The following is an 8,005-nucleotide window of genomic DNA, read 5'->3' as shown; positions in this document are numbered from 1 at the left end:
AAGTTGTTGCTCAAGGTCCCCCCTAAAGGTATGTTTTAAATTTTTTTCCAACCTTTAACCCACGAACAACTCTTCCGGTTTAGGATCTACTAACATCAGGTGAGTAGGTATTATGTCTGGGTACTCGAGGAACTCCGAAGCATGGATCGTATCGGGATCGACGATTGACATATAGGCCTCGGGATTATAGCGTATAACGATGCCACAACTCGGGTTTTCAATCGTAGGGGAGTGATCATTTCCATCATTCGGTCCTTCGTCGTTAATATCATCTACGATATTGTCTAAATCGGGGTCACTAAAACCTTTACCTTTGTAATCAGAACAACTATTATTATCGGATCCTGTAACACCCTTAACTCGAATTCGTTGTCGAAAAAAGGTTACAGAGCATTATCGGAGTTTACAGATCAAATAAACAGATATTTCATATAAAATAACATTCATATCGAAAACCAATCAAAAACAAATATATTGTCACTTATGCAAGCCCTAGAGGCCCAAAATACACTTTAGAAATAAGTCAAGACTAAATCGGATACTCAAAGAATTTTTCGAAAAACATTAAAATTTTTCAAAGGTGCAGGGGACACACGCCCGTGTGGCCAAGCCGTGTGGGTATTCGAAATAAGGGCACACGGCCGTGTCCCAACCCGTGTCCATACTCGTGTAACTCTCTGACTTGGGTCATATGGCCAAGCCACACGCCCGTGTGCTAGGCTGTGTAAGCATTCTGTTTTGGGCAAATTAAAGATACAAGAGGAAACACAGCTGTGTCACCTGGCCATGTGTCACAAATGGCTAAGACACACACCTGTGTCTCTGCCCGTGTGGACAAAAATAGACCATTTTCCTAGCCATGTTTCTCATCCAATTTGTCATCAACCTAAATCAACATTTTAGATATCAACAAGTCATAACAAGGCAATCAAATCAAGCCAAAATCAATACTTAAACATGTAATACTATCACATACCAACAATATGCCCTTAGGCTCTTTAAATGACAACATAACTCATTTCAATCTAATAACCAAATTCACCTACATAATCATCTACATATATGTATAATTTACCTAATATACCTATTCAACCCAATCATCAATACCTATAAGATTTACATCATTCAATTATTTCAAACACACATCAAACATAATAGGGTCATTTACATACACATCAAAATTTATCCATCAAAAGCCAATTAAATGGCTAGTTCCAACAAAACATTTATATGCCATCATTGGCCAAATTAACTTATACATGTCATTATAACCAAAATTAATTTACTAATTATACCGAAAAGGCTGCTAGATAGTGTGAAGTTGCTCCGACCAGCTTCCAACCAAAATGAGCTTCTGAAGTACTATAAAACTTGGAAAATAACACAGAGTAAGCATTTAAGCTTAGTAAATTCATATAACAAAGAAATTAACTTACCATTTAATCACATTTAAGGTAAATATGCTAATATAACCAAACTAATTTGGCCAAAAGCCTAAACACATATCCTCAACATGTTAGCCATGTAACACTTTCCATAACCAATAAACATGGTTGTACATAATCACTAGGTAAGATTCACATACATGTATCATCCATCTCATATTTCAACATATCATGTAATATCATTTTCCATGTAACTTAAGTATATACTTGTAATTGTTCATTTCGAACTCATATTGTTTCATATCAGAACTTTTCCCGTTGAACCATTTAAAATATCGTTGGATACACAGGTAGTACACACGATTCTGTAATCCGTCAATTCATATACATATGTGCTCATACGAGCATGTTAACGGAAAGCTCTTTCGAGCCATTTAACGAGAAGCTCATGCAAGCTAAATAACGGGAAGCTCATGTGAGCTGTATGTTGGGAAGCTCATAAGAGGTAAATAACGGGAAGATCGTGAGAGCTATGGTGTTTCCGCAACACATGTAGGATCACAACCAAATCAGGAACCCTAATGACATGTCATTTGTATCCTTCGAATTTCTAAGGTTCAAACGAGACTTGGTACTTGTCGGATGTGTGATCAATAATTATACATGGAAATTATACAAACCACACACAATAATATTCAATCCAAAGCAAATAAATGTACAATTTAGTTACACGAACTTACCTCAGTAAGTTTTCGTAGATACGAAGGCTACTAATCCAATATTTTTTCTTTGCCTCGATCTAACTCCGTATTAGGTCTATCTGGATCTATACGAATGAATTTAACCCAGTTTAATATAATTCTTATTCAATTCAATCCAACACACATCTTTTGGCAAAACTTCTAATTTGCCCATATACTTTTAACTAATTACGATTTTGTCCCTAGTCTCGGAAAATGAAATTCATATAATTTAATCTTTATTTCAAGCCTAGTTGATTTTCATATATATCAGTAGCAATCCATGAATTTCATAAAATTTAGAATTTTTCATGAATTTATAATCTTTTCAATTTAGTCCCTAAATTATAATTTCATCAGAATTCTCTTTACAAAAGTTGTTTATCTAACAACAACCTTTCATTTTCTACCATAAAACTTTAAAATTCAACTATAATCATCCATGGCAAAACTCTAATACTTTAATATTTTTGCAAATTAATCCCCGAGATAGCTAGATTAAGCTATTACGATCTCGGAAATATAAAAATCATTAAAAACGGAACAAGAATACATACCTAATTAAGCCAAATAAGTTTGCTAAAACTCAGCTTCCATGGCTAGGGTTTCTATGTTTTTGTTTTAGAAAGGATGATGAAAATGATATTAATTTAATTATTTATTTCATTTATCATCATTATTTTATCATCTTTCCAAAATTAAACTTAATATTTTCTTCAATTTCCAGTGATAAATAATCATCCTTATCTACTAACTCCTCTAAATGGTCTATTTGCCATATAATGACCTCAAATTTTAAATTCCATAGCTTTTTGATACCTTTGGCTATTAGAACTCAACTTTTGCACTTTATGCAATTTAGTCCTTTTTATCAAGTTAGGCATGCAAACGGTAAAATTTCTTAACGAAATTTTCATACGATATTTCTATCATACTATAGACCATAAAATGATATCAGAATAAAATTTTTTTCGACTTCGGATTTGTGGTCTTGAAACCACTATTCCAAATTCACTAAAAATGGGTTGTTACAGATCCATCTTCACCAAGCTCATCGGTTTCAATAACATCTGGATGTATCTGTAATCCACGACCGTACTGATATGAACATCCAACATTGAGATCGATGTCAAAACCGCGCACAGACGACCTCCTATCGACGGACACTATGGGAACCTCTGTACGCAAGTTTTCCAACTCCATATTGTTGACTTAACTGAGTTACATTTTCAACGATCTCCACATTTGCTAACTCAACAAATAACTTAATTGGTTTAGTGTTCACCCTCCCCGGCGGGCAATACAATGTGACCATTGTCTCGACACTGTCATCATCTAAAAGTTCCATCTCCGTAAATTTGATAAGATTTGACGAAACTTGAAATTTGTAGAATAGTTTCGTCTTCCTCCTTCCACAACGTCGAGAAATTTTTTCACTGACCTTCTCTTTCATATCACTGATGGACATATTCCTATTAAATCTCATTCTTATTTTCTGGCGAGTTTCAAAAATATAACCAACGGTTGTTTCTAAAATGATATCATCGAAATGAATGGCTGCAAAAAAATAATTCTTCATTTTTTTTTTGAAAATGCAAAAATGCAACCAAACATCTTAGTACTAATCTTAACACTAAATACACTTTTAACACAAATACACTACTACTAAAAAAATAACTAATTATACTAATAAAAAATAACCAACTAAATATACTAACCTTTTCTTTCTTCTTATTTTTGGTGGAGGGTGACCTTCAACTCTGTTTGTTTGAAAAAATAAATTCATTTCGGTACCTGTTAGGGGTTAGGGGACAAACCAACCCCTTTTTATAATATTCATAATATTATTTTTTATTATATATATTTTTAAACAGAAAGTGAAAAAATTGATATATAAAATAATTGGTATTGGAACCCGAACCCGTCAGTCACGGGTCCAAGTTCCAATGGGTGTTTATTTTTTTTTTTTACTTTTACAAAAAAATAAAATTTATTATAAAATATTTTGGTGCAGCCTAACACATTGGCGGCACCAATAAGAAATAATATTTTTTATTTTATTTATGGGTATTTTTGGTGTATTTCTAGGTCTGGAATACTGGTGCCACCGTTTGCTCAGTCGCACCCAAAAAAATTATTATTTTTTCAAATGTGATGATTGCTTCAATCATCAGTGGCAGGGAGAGGAGTGCCGCCGATTGGACAAGCGACACTGACTTTACACTGTTGAGTTTGCTCGAATTGATAAATATTGGGACCCTTATCCTATTTCAGTATTTATTTTATTATTTTATATTATTTGGTAAAAAAAACTTTCTTTTTTCATTATATGAAATATATATTATTTTGATTTTTATAGTAATTAATAAATATATAAAATTTATCATTATGAAATTGATATTAATCAAAAATAATTTTTATTATTAAATACTTTTATACAAATAATATTTTTACAAAAACTTTAATACAAATAAAATACAAATATAATTTATGATTTTTTTTATAAAATTCCAATAATTTATTTTTAAAATTATTATTAATATAAATCCACTATTTCATCTTATAAATCATATTAACAAATAATTTAAAATTTTTAAAAAAATAAAAAATTCTGAAATTTTAAAAATTCAATTTGTTCCCTGTACTATACACAAATTCTTAGATTGATACCTCAAATATTTTTTTTTAGTTATTTTGATCCCTATACTTTCCTTACGTTTACCTTGTTATCCCCCATCTATAGTTTCCCTTAAAAAAACCTTTGCGAATTAAACGCCGCCGCTTGCCAAAAAACTAAAATTCCTTACAATTTCTAAAAACTAAAAAAAATCATAAACTTCTAAAAATGTCTTAAAAAAATCTAAAACAAAGCCAAAAAAGAAGGAGATTTTTTATTTTTTGGAATTAAAAAATAACCTAAAGAGGAAGACATTCAGGATCATCCCATCAAAACTAAAAATGAAAAAAATTATTATTGAATTATTGAAAACTGGATGGGTATACAAAAATTGCAGCGTTGAAGTTGAGAAAAGGATAAGAAGATAATGCTAATATCCGCTCATACATACATACATACATACATACATACACATACACTTGCTGCTCTGTTTTAATAAATTGGGATGTTGAATGCTGCTGCTGCTTTCAGAAATCGAGGTTGAATGTACTCTATATTTCTGTATTGCACAGGTTTAACTGAAAAAGTTATAACAAATGATGTAAAATTAATTATGTAATCAACTCCCAAACTAAATATCAGAAATTCAGAATCTACGAACCTAAAACTTGCTCCATTTGTTACTTTTATGGTTAACACAATGAAAAAACATAGCACACGGCTTTAAATGAGAGAGCCCACGCACAGCGCATGGCACCCCAATTCAAGGATAAATTCCACGTTGTAGTTTAAATGGTGCGCAGGGTTGTTGGGCGACTCATAACTGCGTTCTTTCATTTCCGTTGACGTAACTTTTTCCTCCTTTTAAGTAGACCTTTGTCCAAACCCCAAAAACATGGCGCCTCAACGTACCAAGCCCTCCCTCCCTTTGAAGACTAGGGTCTTCATCTCCGTTATCTCCGCCGTCACTGACGCCTCCTGCCGCTCCGATGGCTCTGTCAACCGCCGTCTCCTCCGCTTACTCGACTACCAAGCCCCTCCTAATCCCAAGCCTATTAACTCCGTCTCTTCTTCTGACACCACCGTCGATGCTTCCCGCAATCTATGGTTTCGCCTCTACTCTCCTTCCCTCCCTTCCGATCTACTCCTTCCCGTCGTTGTTTTCTTCCATGGCGGCGGATTCACCTTCCTCAGCCCTGCATCCCAGGCGTACGACGCCGTTTGTCGTAGGTTCGCCCGTAAGTTTCCTGCTTTCGTTGTCTCCGTCAATTACCGTCTAGCTCCCGAACATATCTACCCATCTCAATACGACGACGGATTCGACGTTCTTAAGTTTTTAAACTACAACTTCGCCACAGTCTACCGGAAAACGCTGACTTATCACGGTGTTTCCTAGCCGGAGATAGCGCAGGCGGAAACATCGCTCACCACGTAGCAGTCCGGGCTTGCGGAGCTGGGTTTGAAACATTGAAGGTGATAGGACTCGTTTGCATTCAACCATTCTTCGGCGGAGAGGAAAGAACAGCGGCGGAAGAAGAGCTAGCGAATGCATTCCTGGTGTCAGTTCCGAGAGCCGATTTTTGGTGGAAGTCATTCTTGCCCCAAGGTTCAAACCGTGATCACAAAGCAGTGAATGTAAGCGGACCGAACGCTGATGATATATACGGGGTGGATTTTCCGGCGACGATGGTGGTGGTGGGTGGATTTGACCCGTTGAAAGATTGGCAAAAGAGGTACTATGAATGGTTAAAAGCATGCGGGAAAGAAGCAACATTGATGGAATTTCCAACCATGATTCACGCCTTCTACATATTCCCAGAATTGCAAGAATCTGGCCAGTTAATATTGCAGATCAAAGATTTCATGAACAACTGTTGTAGTAAACCCCAACTCCCACAACAAAATTGACCATTCCGGAAGGTATTAGTATCCGTATATTAAAAAAAAAAAAAAAGTGTGACTTGAGAGGTGAAAATAATATTTCTTATTAGGCTGTCTAGTTATCTCAATTTGCAGGCACTAAGATATTCTTAGCAACCTTCATTTCCCAAATCTACTTTGTAATTTTTATTTGGTTGAATGGAAGATTTTGATAGAATTTGGTGAAATTTCTAATATTTTATTTGTTCATAAATTAATTTCACTTGAACAACTCTCAATTGACACAAAAAAATAGATTTGATTAATGTTCCATTTCATCGTACTTACTTTTATTCATCCATCACTTATCTTACCATTCAAACAAAACTAAATTTGCCTGCTTTTGTTAATCATGCAGTTCTGAAATAAAAGAAATAAATCACTATGAAAAATTAAGCATTAAAAATGGGTGAAAATATTATATAAAACCAAACCAATCAATTATTTATGATATTCTACACGTGAAAATTAATTAATACCAAATACAACATGAATTTAAATTTTAATATAAATTGAGACCAGCATTGCATACAAATGCAATGTCAATATATATATATATATATATTATTTATTTGAGTAAATTACATATAAAGTCACTCAATTATTAATAAGTTTACACTTTAGTCATTTAATTTCAAAAAAATTACAAGATAATCATTAGTTGTTAAGTTACTAATATATGTTTGATGTGGCCATTAACTCACTAATCATTTAAATTAAATTACATTTAAGCTCACTCAACTATTAATAAGTTTAAACTCTAGCCACTTACTTTTTTTTTTTAAATACAAGATAGCCACTGAATTATTAAAATGTTTTAGGGTTCTATGGACCTCCTTCACATTTGCATTTAGTAATCTCGCCATCTTTTAGCCTCCTCCTCCGACAAAAAACACACACTAAACTAGAGCCTTTTCTCTTCTCTTTCAACTTTACATTTTAATTTTCTTTGAAATGGTTTGAAACTTTATTAAATTTAAACCCACGACTCTAATAAAGAAGCTCTCCGATCTCCATCCACTGTAGTTGGATGGCAATTTGGCTCTAATATGTTTGCTAATATAAGTCCTGTTCGGGACTTGTTGAAATAAGAGACTGTTATTATTATTATTTGCTTTACCTGTAGTGATATTTAATTATTGTTTCAATGTAAGAGTGTGCGAAAGACTTAATTATAAATTATCTTAAATTATAGTTTTGGTTTAAATAAAAATAGTAAATGAATTAAGAGTGAAGGTTTCTAAATTAATTGAGTTAAAAGTGATTACTGATATAATATAAACTAAAAAAAAAAAAAAGAGTATATAAACGATATGATGTGAGCGTTTATTACTATCATTTAA

General features: G+C 33.2%; 1 pseudogene across 1 annotated transcript; it reads left to right on the top strand.

Moving 5' to 3' along the window:
- Window positions 1–5,498: 5,498 nt before the first annotated feature.
- Window positions 5,499–6,850, top strand: LOC107897175 (probable carboxylesterase 18; annotated as a pseudogene). Its single transcript, XR_001684058.2, has one exon. The product of XR_001684058.2 is annotated as a probable carboxylesterase 18 (transcript).
- The last annotated feature ends 1,155 nt before the right edge of the window (window positions 6,851–8,005 follow it).

Source organism: Gossypium hirsutum, chromosome A10, assembly GCF_007990345.1.
Source record: "Gossypium hirsutum isolate 1008001.06 chromosome A10, Gossypium_hirsutum_v2.1, whole genome shotgun sequence".
Classification (NCBI taxonomy): Eukaryota; Viridiplantae; Streptophyta; class Magnoliopsida; order Malvales; family Malvaceae; genus Gossypium; species Gossypium hirsutum.
Note: the sequence above shows the minus strand (reverse complement) of the source record. Positions and strands in the feature narration are given on the sequence as shown.